At 49.4% G+C, this 13,808-nt stretch overlaps 1 long non-coding RNA gene across 2 annotated transcripts; it reads right to left on the reverse strand.

Annotated features, from left to right (window-relative positions):
* Positions 1-8,290: 8,290 nt before the first annotated feature.
* LOC115898155 lies at positions 8,291-10,663 on the reverse strand. Of its 2 annotated transcripts, none has more exons than XR_004057873.1 (3): positions 8,856-10,663; positions 8,660-8,770; positions 8,291-8,575 (listed from the first exon to the last, which is right to left on the reverse strand). It is a non-coding gene; the product is annotated as an uncharacterized LOC115898155 (long non-coding RNA). The 2 variants fall into 2 exon arrangements; XR_004057872.1 differs by having other exon boundaries at positions 8,660-8,753; positions 8,856-10,655.
* Positions 10,664-13,808: the final 3,145 nt, after the last annotated feature.

The raw sequence follows: 13,808 nt of genomic DNA on the forward strand, positions 1-13,808 counted from the left end.
ATTGTTTTATTTTATTTTCTGGTCTAGAGAGGCCTGTGACTCCGTACCACCCGTCCTAAGACACCATGTTCTCTCAGTAATCCTCTCTTTCTTGCACCTTCAAAACCTCTTTCTGCTGAATCCTAAATGTCTGATTTTCCTTAACTTAAAGGAATTAGATGAAGGCTTCTTTCTCGAAGAGGCTTTTTGAAATCTCCCTCCCCTGTATAAGAGACCAGTTAATTATTTTAACTCAGCCTATTTGGGAAGGAAAAAGATGTGTTCCTCTTTTTTTTCAAAAGTGCCTACTACAACATCATATTTACCAAAAACGTGTAGTAATTGTTCAGTATTGTTGAGGAAAACAAGCCTCTTTTGATGCAGTTTTGTTCTTCATTGCATAAAAAAGACGAAGAGTGGTAAATTCAGCATCTTCAAGGAATATTTATCAAGTTCTATCTAAAGCAGGGCTCTCAAAGGTTAATGTATGCACGAATCACCAGAAGGCTACTGACATTCCATTCCAGTGCCGGGGTCTGGGTGGGGCCCCAGGCTCTACCTTCTCAGTGACCCCACAGGGTGTGGAGCTTCTCTGGCCAAAGGGTCACACCCAAAGGGAGAGAACCATTAGGAACTGGGGTGTGTGGGTGCCATGTGACTTCTCTGCAGGAACAGATGACCTCTACTTCTAAGTGAGCGGAGACAGCCTCCAGTGTAACCTGTTTTACCTGGAGCCAGGTGTCAGCCTCCAATGCGACCCACTCAGCTGCAGTGCGATGATAAAAGGTCCACACCCTGGACCTTCATACCAGACGACATTCGGAGCAGCCCCCAGGCAGGCTTCGGGTGTCTGGAACACTAAACCATACCCCGTCCACTTTGGGGAACACAGAATTTTCCAAGTGTCTCCTATTCTTGCATCCTTAATTGTAGACTCAGTGTGGCGTAGGACGATATTTCATCATCTTATTTGTCATAGCCGTCACTGTAATCCCAATACACAATACTGGTGACAATCAAGTGTGTCAACACAAAATTAGTTCAGCTTACTTTTGTTACTCGCAGTTTTAAAGTAAGACAATGCTATTAACAAACAGAATAGGTCACTTCACTGGGGCTAGATTTAGCTTGCTTTCGCCATGTATTAAATTTTGCTAAATAGCAGTTGAATCTAGCTAGTGAACTTCTTCTTTCTTTTTTGCACTAAGTAAAATTTTTGAAATTGTTAACTCAGTAGTTATAATTAATTATCGGACTAATTTCCTCCTCAGATACAGGAGTGTTGGGTGTAGACATGTCTATATAGTAAGGGTTGAGAAAACAGACCAGGCTCACCCTTCTCCACACACTGGGCACTGTCATTTTATGGCCAGCAGGTCACACCCAAAGGGAGAGAACCATTAGGAGTAGGGGTGTGTGGGTGCCATGTGACTTCTCTGCAGGAACAGATGACCTCTACTTCTAAGCGAGAGGAGACAGGCTTCAGTGTAACCTGTTTTACCTGGAGCCAGGTGTCAGCCTCTAATGCGACCCACTTAGCTGCAGTGCAATGATAAAACTCCACATAATAAACCTTCACCAAACTTACTGCTGTTAACCTACCTGCCATTCTTTGCTTCTGGGTCTCAATGACCTGGGGTGAGGAGGGGTGGTGATTTTGCTCCGATTTGCTGAATTCTCTCAGCTCTGTCATACACACACGTCCTGAGTTATATACACATGGAATGTTCTAGTAAGAGTAACACACTAAGGAAAAAAACTGCTATTGAATACTTAAAAGTACAAACGTTTAAGGGTTTCTTGTTAAAGCACAGCTTAAGATGTTTTAGGTGAGCTCTGATTAAAAAGGGAAACAGGAAATCATTATGAATGGAAAGCAGAACAAGAGCCATTTGTCTCACAAGCAATGGATGGGGGCGCTGGTGACGCCGAGCTGATGACTGATGGCGCCCTGTGCCCACAGGAGGAAGAGGAGGAGCCTGTCCAGAGGCAGCACCCCCAGGGCATCTGATGCCAGAGGCAGAAGCCAGGCTGGAGGATCACACATGAGAAAGAATTTCACCACACTTGGTTGAGTGTGCAACCATGTTATTTTATCAGAAGACAGTGCTGGAATTGATCCTAAGGAAAAAGAATAAAAGATGTGTACACACTTAGAGCACATATTTGTTGCAGCTTTGTTTATGATACTGAAAAGTTTGAAATGGTCTATAAATTCCCAACAATATCAGATAGGTAACAAATCTGTCACACACACACACACACACACACCCTATGTAGCCAACAAAAATGCTGTCGAGAAGGTTTTTTTTTGTTTTGTTTGTTTGTTTGTTTTTTTGAGGCAGAGTCTTGCTCTGTTGCCCAGGCTGGAGTGCAGCGCAGTGGCACAATCTCAGTTCACTGCAATCTCCGCCTCCTGGGTTCAGGTGATTCTCATGCCTCAGCATCCCAAGTAGCTGGGATTACAGGCACCCACCACCACGCCTGGCTAATTTTTGTATTTTTAGTAGAGACGAGGTTTCACCATGTTGGCCAGGATGGTCTGGAACTCCTGACCTCAAGTAATCCACCTGTCTTGGCCTCCCAAAGTGCTGGGATTACAGGTGTGAGCCACAGTGCCCAGTTGAGAAGGTATTTCTTGCCCCAGAAAAATATTTGCCCTGAATTCTTGGGGAATGGATAGGCTAAGGAACAGGATACAAAACAATCTGTATAGCATACGGTTCTACATATCAAACCGGTACATAAATTTGCATGTATAATTATGTTCACAAAAGAACCTGGTGGTGTATATGCCAAAATGCTAACTATGGCCAGCCCTGAGTTTGGGGAGTACAGGTGAGTTCTATTTTCTTGTTTTTACTTCTCTGTATTTTCTCCATGAATTACTTATGTAACTAAAAACAAACAAGCTTTTTAAGGCAACCTTCCAGGGCATTTCCCACTTCTAACGTATCTCAATTCTTTATTCAGCCTTACGCAATGAAATTCCCATCGTATTTTTCACACTCTTAATAAACACATTCTCTAAATTAGGTGCACTCAACCTCAATCATATGCAGTCTCTAGAATGAGGCTGAAACTCGTTGCTGTGGGCAAACCGTATGTCTTGCCTCGTAAATTAGAGAATGTGGTTTTCAAATGGTTGTTGGGGTTAGTGGTGCTTGTTTCTCACCCTGGTGTCTCCTAATCCCACTCTCAGTAATCCTACTGTACCTATTGGTACAAGTACAAGAAAAAAACAAAACCAAAAACCCCACCCCACCAAAAGCAAATCATATATATATATATATATATATATATTTTTTTTTTTGGCGACAGAGTCTCACTCTGTCACCCAGGCTGGAATGCAGTGGCATGATCTTGGCTCACAGCAACCTCTGCCTCCTGTATTCAAGCGATTCTCCTGCCTCAGCCTCCCAAGTAGCTGGGATTACAGACGTACGCCATCACGCCCAGCTAATTTTTGTATTTTTAGCAGATATGGGGTTTCAACATGTTGGCCAGGCTGGTCTCGAACTTCTGACCTCAAGTGATCCACCTGCCTCAGCCTCCCAAAGTGCTGGGATTACAGGCATGAGCCACCTCACCTGGCTGGGCTTTTCTAATATTATTAAGGCTCAGTGTCTCTGTGTCCAAGCTCCCAGTGAGCCCTGCCCTGGTGTAGGGCAAGGGCCTTCCAGCGATTTTGGGTTGAGTGTGAGGAAGCCTGCATGTTCACAGCAGCCTCCACGTCCTTAGCCCCAGGGATAGGACATTCAGTTCCATGTTTCAGAGGCTTCCGTCTCATCCATGGGAACCTGGACTGAGGACAATCAGGCTTGCGTAGGGGTCAGCTCTTCCTGAAAGCAGCTTGCTGAGAGTGGGACAAGAAGTAGTGATAAGTCCTTCAGGTCCCAGCAGGAGCCAGAAGTCCCCTAGACCCTTTAAAGAAAGACGCATTAATGAAAAGACTACTTGGAGAGGTGTGGCCAGGGTGAAGGAACAAACAAGGGTTGGTAGGCAACCAAACACAAGAGACAGAGGGAAATCATTCCCCTCCCCAGGGCTGCAAACCAAGGAAGGAGCCAGGAGGACCCACCTCCCCATCCCCATCCCCAGGGCTGCAGACTAAGTGGGGAGCGGGAGGGTACAGCTTGGGAGTAGCTATTGTCCAGGGATGGGCACACAGTCACTGCTGCAGACAGAAAGCTGGGCAAGGAGGGAGCAGGACGGGCATCCAACCTCCCTCTCTCACCCTCCCCACCTGCTGTCACCAGCAGGGGTCAGAAAGAGGCAGTGGGCCTGCAGGCAGCCTGGAGAGCGAGGAAGGACCCAGAAGGGCAGAGAATGGATCAGGAGACTGAGAGCAAAGGGAGAGAGACCAGCACAGGACCTATGTGGACCTATGGGGGGACTCACCCTGGGAGAACTCAATCAAGGGACACATCAGTGGATCACCAGGTGACCCAGAAGAGATGAAGGAGACAAGAGCGGAGAGAATTCTTGCAATGAAGCTCAGCTCTAGCAAACATTAACCTCCAGAGTGCAGAGAGCGTGACAGCACACAGCCCTGCCTGAAAGGGCAGGGAAGAGAGGTCAGAGAATATGCAGAGAAGAACCTCAAGAAGGACAAAGAAGCCTAATGAAGGACCTGCTGCCTTGTGGATGCGGCTGCAGCTTCCAGCAGCTGAGAGGACAGAGCATTGCCCACAAAGACGATGTCCCTGCCCTCAGCCCTCTGCTTTTGTGTCTCCTCTTCATCACTTTTGCCCTCCAACCCTAGAGACTTATAGAACATAGGCCCAGGTGGGACCTAATGTCAAGGAAGAACCAGGCCGACGTCATTTCTGCCTCCTTCCATGTTTTTTTTTTATTGTGGTCATATATAACATAACACTTACCCTTTTAATCTTGTTTAAGTGTACAGTTCTGTGGCATTATGCACACTTGCATTGTTGTACCATTGCCACCATCCATCTCCAGACCCTTTTCATCTTCTGAAAGGAAACTCTGTCTGCACTAAACACTCATGCCCCATCCCTCCCCTAGACTCCGACACCCCCCATTCTCCTGTCTGCCTCTGTGATCTGATGACTCTGGGGACCTCATGTGAGTGGAGAAGGAGTCTTTGTCCTTTTGTGACTGGCTGATTCCACTCACCATAACGTCCTCCAGGTTCCTCTGTCTCCTTCCTGTTTAAGGCTGAGTGATATTCTATGGTTCAGGACGGTCCCACCTTGCTCACTCACCCATTAACCCATCAGTGGACTTTGGGTTGTCTCCACCCTTGGCTCTTGTGAATGTTGCTGTGAGGGGCATGGGGGTACCCGTATCTCTCCAAGGCCCTGCACTCAGTTCCTGTGGGTAAATACCCAGAAGTGGACTTGCCGGCTCACATGGTAGTTATTTTCTTTAATTTTTTTCAGAAGCCCCCTGTGATGGTTGATACTGAGTGTCAACTGGATTGGATTGAAGGATACGAAGTATTGTTTCTAGGTATGTCTGTGAGGACGTTGCCAAAGGAGATTAACATTTGAGTCAGCGGACTGGGAGAGGCAGACCCACCCTTAATCTGGATGGGCACAATCTAATCAGCTGCCAGGGCAGCCAGAATATAAGCAGGCAGAAAAATGTGAAAAGAGAGACTGGCCTGGCCACCCAGCCTACATCTTTCTCCTGTGCTGGATGCTTCCCACTCTGGAACATCAGACTCCAAATTCTTCAGTTTTGGAACTGGGACTGGCTCTCCTTGCCCCTTAGCCTGCAGACAGCCCACTGTGGGACCCTGTGATTGCGTGAGTTAATACTTAATAAACTCCTGTATATATATGTATCTATTCCATTACTTTCGTCCCTCTGGAGAACCCTGACTAATACACAGCCATGTTGTTTTCTGGAGCAGCAGCATCGTTTCACATTCTCACCAACAGCTCACAAGGGTTCCAGTCTCTCTACGCCCTCATCAATGCATGTTCTTTTCTGGTTTTTGTTTCTATGATACCCATCCTAAAGGGTGTGAAGTGACGACTCGCTGTGGTTTTGATTTGCATTTCCCTGCTGACTGGTGAAGCTAAGTGCCTTTCCATGTGTTTGTGGGCTACCTGCACTGTCTTCTTTGCTCCTTCCATGTTTTATCCACGTTATCACTGAAATCTGCTGTGGCCCAGGCCCCCAAATACCTGGCTGCCTTCCTACCAGTGCCCATTCCATGTCACCACAGGTCTATGGTACAGCCATTCCTCTTCTCCATCCTCTGGCTGTCCCCCTGCCCTGCCTACCCCTCCCCAGGGCCCATGGCGGAGCTTGATGGCAGCCTTGTCCTCCAGACCCCAGCTGGAGCTTCTGCACTGCCTGTGCTGCTCTGAGGAGTCCCAGGCACCTTCCCACTGTCTCCATCCCAGGCTGTCTTTGTCCCTCTTCATTCCCATCCCATAGGGTCCTGTCCCCTGTACCTCCATCACACGCAAGCCTGGCTGCAAAACAGGATGTGGCTTTTCCACATTTCCTCTTTCTTGCTAATCTTGAACAAGGGCACAGAATGAATGTCCTTTTTTGCTTTAAAGATTTTTCTGCCAATAACTACAGAGAAGCTGATGCAGGATTTTAAAAACAACAGACAAGGGGAAGTCACGAACGTTGCACAGTCCTGCGAGGTTCTTAGAGTCCTTGTCCTCCGCCCAGGGCCCTTGGCTCACTTCTGAGGGTGTGAGTGGAAGCCAGGGTCTTCCCGCCTTTAGTTCTGAGAATGGGGTCCACTGACCCCACCCATCTCCTGGGCGCTGCCAGGTGGAAGATAATCACCTGTTTCTTCCTTGCCAGCCCTGGGCCTGAAGAGCTATGCCGTGGGGACGGTGAGTTCTGCTCTCTCAGAGACGCCCCAGGTCGTGTGACTCGCCACAATGGTCTCAGCTTCCCACCAGTGGGCACCTTTGTCTTGGGGTCTGTGGTGAGAGAAGCCACGTGTGACCACCATATTCCATCTCAGAGCTCCCCAGCAAGGCCTCCTCCCATCCCACCAATACAGGCCTCTGCCTCACCACATCCTGCCTCCCCGGGGTCAGCAGTGGCCCTGGTCCCAGACCATCCTGATCTCCAGTCTGTGGCTGGTCATCTTCCAGCACAAACACCAAGCGTGTGCTGCTCCTGAGTTCCAAAGACTTCCCATTGTCTTCAGCAGCACACCCCAGGGACGCACAAAATGTTTCCAGAAAAATATTCAGCTTTGCTACTACTTAGCAGGCGGGTGGACCGTGGCACCTCCAGCCTCAGTCAGACTGTCTGCTGCACACCTGCACGGCACTGACTGAACATGACGTGTCCGATCTGCACGTGGCCATGCCTCCGAGAGCGTGACTGCAGCTCTCCCTGCGCCTGTTCCATCTTCCCATCTTCAGCAACAGCACCACAGCTCCCTATGCGGGCCTGGGGGTCATCTAAACGTGAACATCAGCTTATAGTCACCATAACCGCCTCTATTCCATTGTCAGCTATAGCACTGCAGCTCCCTACGCGGGCCTGGGGGTCATCTAAACATAAACATCACCTTATAGTCACCAGAACCGCCTCTGTTCCATCTTCAGCTACAGCACCACAGCTCCCTACGCGGGCCTGGGGGTCATCTAGATGTAAATATGACCTTATAGTCACCAGAACCACCTCTGTTCCATCTTCAGCTACAGCACCGCAGCTCCCTACGTGGGCCTGGGGGTCATCTAGACGTAAATATCACCTTATAGTCACCAGAACCACCTCTGTTCCATCTTCAGCTACAGCACCGCAGCTCCCTACGCGGGCCTGGGGGTCATCTAGACGTAAACATCACCTTATAGTCACCAGAACCGCCTCTGTTCCATCTTCAGCTACAGCACCGCAGCTCCTTACGTGGGCCTGGGGGTCATCTAGACGTAAACATCACCTTATAGTCACCAGAACCGCCTCTGTTCCATCTTCAGCTACAGCACCACAGCTCCCTATGCGGGCCTGGGGGTCATCTAGACGTAAATATGACCTTATAGTCACCAGAACCGCCTCTGTTCCATCTTCAGCTACAGCACCGCAGCTCCTTACGTGGGCCTGGGGGTCATCTAGACGTAAACATCACCTTATAGTCACCAGAACCGCCTCTGTTCCATCTTCAGCTACAGCACCGCAGCTCCCTACGTGGGCCTGGGGGTCATCTAGACGTAAACATCACCTTATGGTCACCAGAACTCTCCTAATCTACACTGTTTTAATAAAATCTTAATAATTCTCTATAAGGAGATGGCGAGTGACCATGGAAATACTTCATCTCACGCAGGGTCTCATTGTTTATCTCATAGCAAAATGTACTTTTTTAATGGTTGGATGTAAACATGAACTCAAACATGTTTTATTTATTAAGTTACAACCTGAACCACGAAAACAAGGAGATCAAAGATGAAATGGCTTGGATAGGAGTTTCAGTCTCTCTCCCCAGACTGTCCGGAGGTGAGTAGATGGTGCTTCATGAAGTTGCTGGGGACCCCGGTCTGCTGGGTCTCTTGCTCTGTTGTCTTCTGATGACATGTTGTGTATGGCTTGGTACGTGGTTGGCATGGTACATGCTGGGTTGCTGCCACATCCACACTCCCTGCTGTAGGAAAAAACAGAGATGAAGAGGGAGTCCAGGGAAGTGCCTTCATCTTCAGAGAGTGACTGGGAGTTACAAACATCTCACCTGCTTACTGCCCCTTGGCCCAAATTCAGGCTCATTGCCATGCCAATCGCTGAGAAGTTCAGTTTAGCTGGTGCCCAGTCTTTAGCTGGTTCAGCTAAAATTCAAAAGGCTCTGTAATTAAATATGTATTTATAATATAACATGTAGTGCATATAAGATATGAGGACAGATATATATATATATATGTAGTAAATACCTTGATATATGTATTGGGGGGAACGAGGTAAACATCAGCCAACAGGAACAGATGAGCAAAAAAGATTTAGCCACACCAGCCCCTGGGGACAAAGGCTAAGCTGCTTAGCCTGTCCCCAGGCTTCAGCCCAGCTAACTTCCCTTCTCGTCTCCCACATGCTCAGAATCCCCCGAGGGCCTCACGCCTCTGCACAAGTTGTTCCTATGCTGGGATGGCTTTGCTCCTTCTCTGCGTGACAAATTCATCTTTCGAGACCGAGCTCAAATGTCACATCTCCTGAGAAGCATTTTCTAATTGTCCCTCTTCTGTGTTTCCATAGCACCGCCTGTCTATGAATTTCTATGATAAAATTCACCAAAACGCATTGAAATGATGTTTTCATGTCTGTGGCAGGCAGAATACCAGTTCCCTCCCAAAAGTCCACAGTCTAATCCCTGGAATTCGTGAATATGTGATCTTATATGGCAAAGGGACTTTGCAAACTCGATTAAGGATCCTGGAATGAGGAGATTCTCCTGGTGTCTAAGTCCATGTGGCCAGCTCTAACAAAGTACCAGAGACTGGGCTTATAAACAGCAGGCATTCATTTCTCACAGTTCTGGAGGCTGGAAGTCCAAGTTCAGGGCACTGGGAGACTCAGTGTCTGGCAAGGGCCACTTCCTAGTTCAGAGATGGTGCCTTCTCCTGCATCCACACATGGTGAAGAGGTCAGGGAGCTCTCTGGGGCTCTCTCTTCAGGGCCCTGACCCCATTCACGAGGGTGCCACCCTCATGACCTCAGCACCTCCCAAAGGCCCCACCTCCTGGCACTACTGCCTTGGGGTGCAGCTTTCAACGTATCCATTTGGGAGGACACGAACACTCAGCTCATAACACCTGGGTTGTTCAGGCAAGTCCAGCCTAACTCCAGGCCCTTCAAAGCAAGGAGGTGGCCAGAGTGAGACCACAATAGGGCCATGAGCAGGGAAGGCAGGCAGCCTCTGGATGCTGGGAAGGGCGAGGGAACAGACCCCCTGGAGCCTCCAGAAGGAACCCAGCCTGCCAGTGCCTTGATTTTACTGTAGTGAAACCCAGTTCAGGCACCAAACCCCCAGAGCTCTGAGACGACCCATCGTGCTGGGCAGGTCCACCGTGTTTGTGGTCATTTGTCACAGCAGCCCCGGGAGCCTCCTCCTAGATCCTTCTCCCCCATTAGTTTCTGAGCAGCTCCAGGACCATGCAGCAACGAGAGCACTTCTGTATCTTTAGCACAGTGCCTGGGGCACAGCAGTAATTCCAGGGATGAGGTCAGTGGGGGTGCGGGGAGCCGAGCTATGGACTCAGGGAGGCTGGATCTGAGCCCCTGCTCTGCCCCTCAGCACTGTCGCAGCTTTAGGCACACTGCTGGCTTCAGGACTCCATTTCTTCACATTCTTCACCAGATAGAACACTCATCTTTTGCGTGCTGTGAAATTGAGTAACACAGATCCTATGGTGTGTCTGTATTCTGGGTGGTCGCCACAGACAGTGCGGCCGAGGCCTAACATGGTCACACAGGTGGCAAGTCCCTGGCCCCTCCACCTCTTGCTCCTTCCTGCTCTGTGCTCCACAGTCTCTCCCAGTCCCGGAGGACGGAAGACCGAAAGCAAGGTGTTTCCAGGCCCCTGCTCTCTGTGAGAGCCCTAGGGAACAATCCTTCCTTACTCCTTCCGGCCTCTGGTGGCTCCCGGCAAACCGTAGCGCATCTCCACCTCTGTCCTCACACGATTTCTCCTGCGTGTCTGTCTCTGGGTTTCACTTTCTCTTCTTAGAAGGAAACAGTCATGTGGATTTGGCCCCACCCTACTCCAGTGGGACCTCATCTTGACTCATTATATCTCCAAAGACTTGATTTCCAAATAAGGTCACATTCTGAGGTTCCTGGAAGGGCATGAATTTGGGGGGGACACCACTCCACCCAGTGCACCCCCTCTGCCACTGCTATCTGCCGCCCTCACTCCAGGAACTCAGACACCTGACACACAGTCTGTCTCCATACCTCAAACCTGTCATTGGGCTGAGGACCTCGTCCCACCCAAGCATGACTCATCCAAGGCCTGGCCTCTGGGCTCCCTGACCTCCTTGGCCCTGGTGACTCACTCCACACCACTCCAGCACCACTTATCATGGGCACTGCCACCCTCTGCAATGGCTCTCCCCTGATGCCATGCACCCACACAGCCTCCTCCTGCCCAGGCTCTCGCCTCCAGATCACCCAACCAGTAATGAATCTGTGGGAGCTTAGGTTATATCAATCACTGAATATCGCTGCCCTTGTGGGGCCAACATCCAGTGTTCACACAGGGGGAGCCTCTACACACTGGCCTTTCCCTCTGTGGGGCCGTCTTCCTCCCAGCATACTCCTTTCACCTCCATTTCCCGTCTCAGGTTCCACGACGCCACCAGCCTCCTGCCACTAACCTGCACTCAACGGCTCCATTGTCCCTCCTTGGCACCACCAGGAAAAACCCAATTCTAGATGCCCCTCGAATGCTCTGCCATTGCTACCCAGCCTGGAGAGCCATAGAGAGAACTACCATGCCACCCTGCAGATCAGACCCTGTGAAGTCACCGTCACAAACCTCCACCAGGCACTCCACACTGAAGGGTGCACACTCCCAGTTTCCAATCGCTCCTGTCTCTCTCTTAACTCAGGAGCTCTCTTCCTTCTTCAGAAATAACAGAAACCCCTGAGGGGAAGGCCCTGCACCCACCCCACCACACCCACCCATCTCTTCCCACCTACTTCCTCAGTAGAGGGAATGCCTGCCTGGGAATCCCCACTGAGGCTCTGGTCCGAGACACCAATATACTCCTCCAGTCTACTCCTTAGGGACCTCATCCTCCACTGCCTGCTCTTGCTCCCTCTTCTTTAAGCTTTCTTTCTTTTCTTTTTCTTTCTTTCTTTTTTTTTTTTTTTTTTTTTTTTTTTTTTTTTTTTTTTTTTGAGACAGAGTCTTACTCTTGTTACCCAGGCTGGAGTGCAATGACGCGATCTTGGCTCACTGCAACCTCCGCCTCCCGGGTTCAAGTGATTCTCCTGCCTCAGCCTCCCGAGTAGCTGGTATTACAGGCATGTGCCACCACACCTGGCTAATTTTTGTATTTTTAGTAGAGACGGGGTTTTGCCATGTTGGTCGGGCTGGTCTCAAACTCCTGACCTCGTGATCTGCCCACCTCAGCTTCCTAAAGTGCTGGGATTACAGGCATGAGCCACTGTGCCCTGCCCCTCTTCAGTCTTTCTACTGGATCCATCAGCTTTTGTATTTGTTCACGTCTCTCTCATTTTTAAAACAAAACAGGCTGGGAGGCCAAGGCGGGCAGATCACCTGAGGTCAGGAGTTCAAGACCAGCCTGGCCAACATGGTGAAACCCCGTCTCTACAAAAATATAAAACTTAACCTGGCGTGGTGGCAGGTGCCTGTAATCCCTAGTGGGAGGCTAAGGAGGGAGAATTGCTTGAACCCAGGAGGTGGAGGTTGCAGTGAGCCAAGATCGCACCACTGCACTCCAGCCTGGGTGACAGAGAGAGATTCTGTCTCAAAATAAATAAATAAATAAACAAACAAACTAAACTCCTTCCCCATCACTGTCTCCTCCAGCTTCCATCATCACTCCCCTCCTTCTCACAGCCAGACTCCTTCCAGAGGGATCTCCACTGGCAGCCTCATTTTCCTTGTCTCCTTATCTCATGGAAGCCCAGCTTCCCCCGTGACTCAGGCCACTCTCACCAAGCTTCCTGTTGACTACATCATAGGACACCCGGACATGACTGGGTCTCTGTCTTGCATGCCATGGCTGCCACTTTCTCCTTTCCAGAACATCCCTCCCTGGATTTCTTGGCCACACACTTTCTTCCTATCTTATTGGACCTTCTGCCAGTGCCCCTGGCAGCCCCTTTCCTCTGCTCCAGCCTCAGGGCTGTACGAGGCATGCTGACTTCTCATCCTACACAGTCTGCCTTGGCCCATCCTCCACTCCAATGCAGAGTCACCATCTGCATTGGTCTCTGCGATGGACTCACCAACAGCTCTTCACATTGGAGGGTCGTCTCTCTGCCAATCATAACTCTTCTACTCCCCTTTCCAGTGATCAATATAGGCATGGACAGTCTGACCAACTTGACTTGCAGAAGCAGCTCTGGTCTCTTCTTACCACTTGGAGCTCTGACGATGAGCCCACTTTTGACTGTGGAATCTGGCTGTCCCATCAGCCGCCATGAGGGGCTGAGTATAGTCATGTGTCGCGTAACATCAAGCATACATTCTGAGAAATGCATTGTTAGGCGATTTTGTCATGCAGACACCATGGAGTGCATTTACGTAAATCTAGATAGTAGAGCCCACTACACACCTAGCCTGGAGGGCATTCCTATTACACCTGTGCAGCATGTGACTGTACTGCATACTGTAGGCAAGTGGAACACAATGGTAAGGATGTGTGCACCTAAACATATCTAAACACAGAAGAGATACAATAAACATATGGTATTACATGGGGCCACCATCGTATATGCAGCCTATCATTGATGGAAATGCCATTGTGCAGTGTATGACTGTACTAGAATCAGGAAAACTGAAAGAGTTAATGAAGGAGGGATAAATTGGGGGCAATAAGAGACAGAAGATAGAGAGCTACCAGATGCATTTCTTTTCTTTCTTTTCCCTCAAAGGACTGTTCTTGCAAGGCATGATGGGTCTCCACAGCCTGTATGGAAGGTACCCTGTGTAACTAACAATCAGGTGTCACACAACAGCCAAGGCCGGCTAAGTGAGGTGACCCTCACCATAGCTTCTCCTCCACTGCTTCACTCACCTCTTTCCCTCACTCTTCGGGAATTGCACTTTCATGGCAAGTAAGCTAAGACACCTCCCATCATAGACAAACACTATTCTGCTTTTGAAAATAATGATATACCACTTCACATCCACTGAG

The sequence above is a fragment of the Rhinopithecus roxellana genome, chromosome 6 (genome assembly GCF_007565055.1).
Source record: "Rhinopithecus roxellana isolate Shanxi Qingling chromosome 6, ASM756505v1, whole genome shotgun sequence".
Taxonomy (NCBI): Eukaryota; Metazoa; Chordata; class Mammalia; order Primates; family Cercopithecidae; genus Rhinopithecus; species Rhinopithecus roxellana.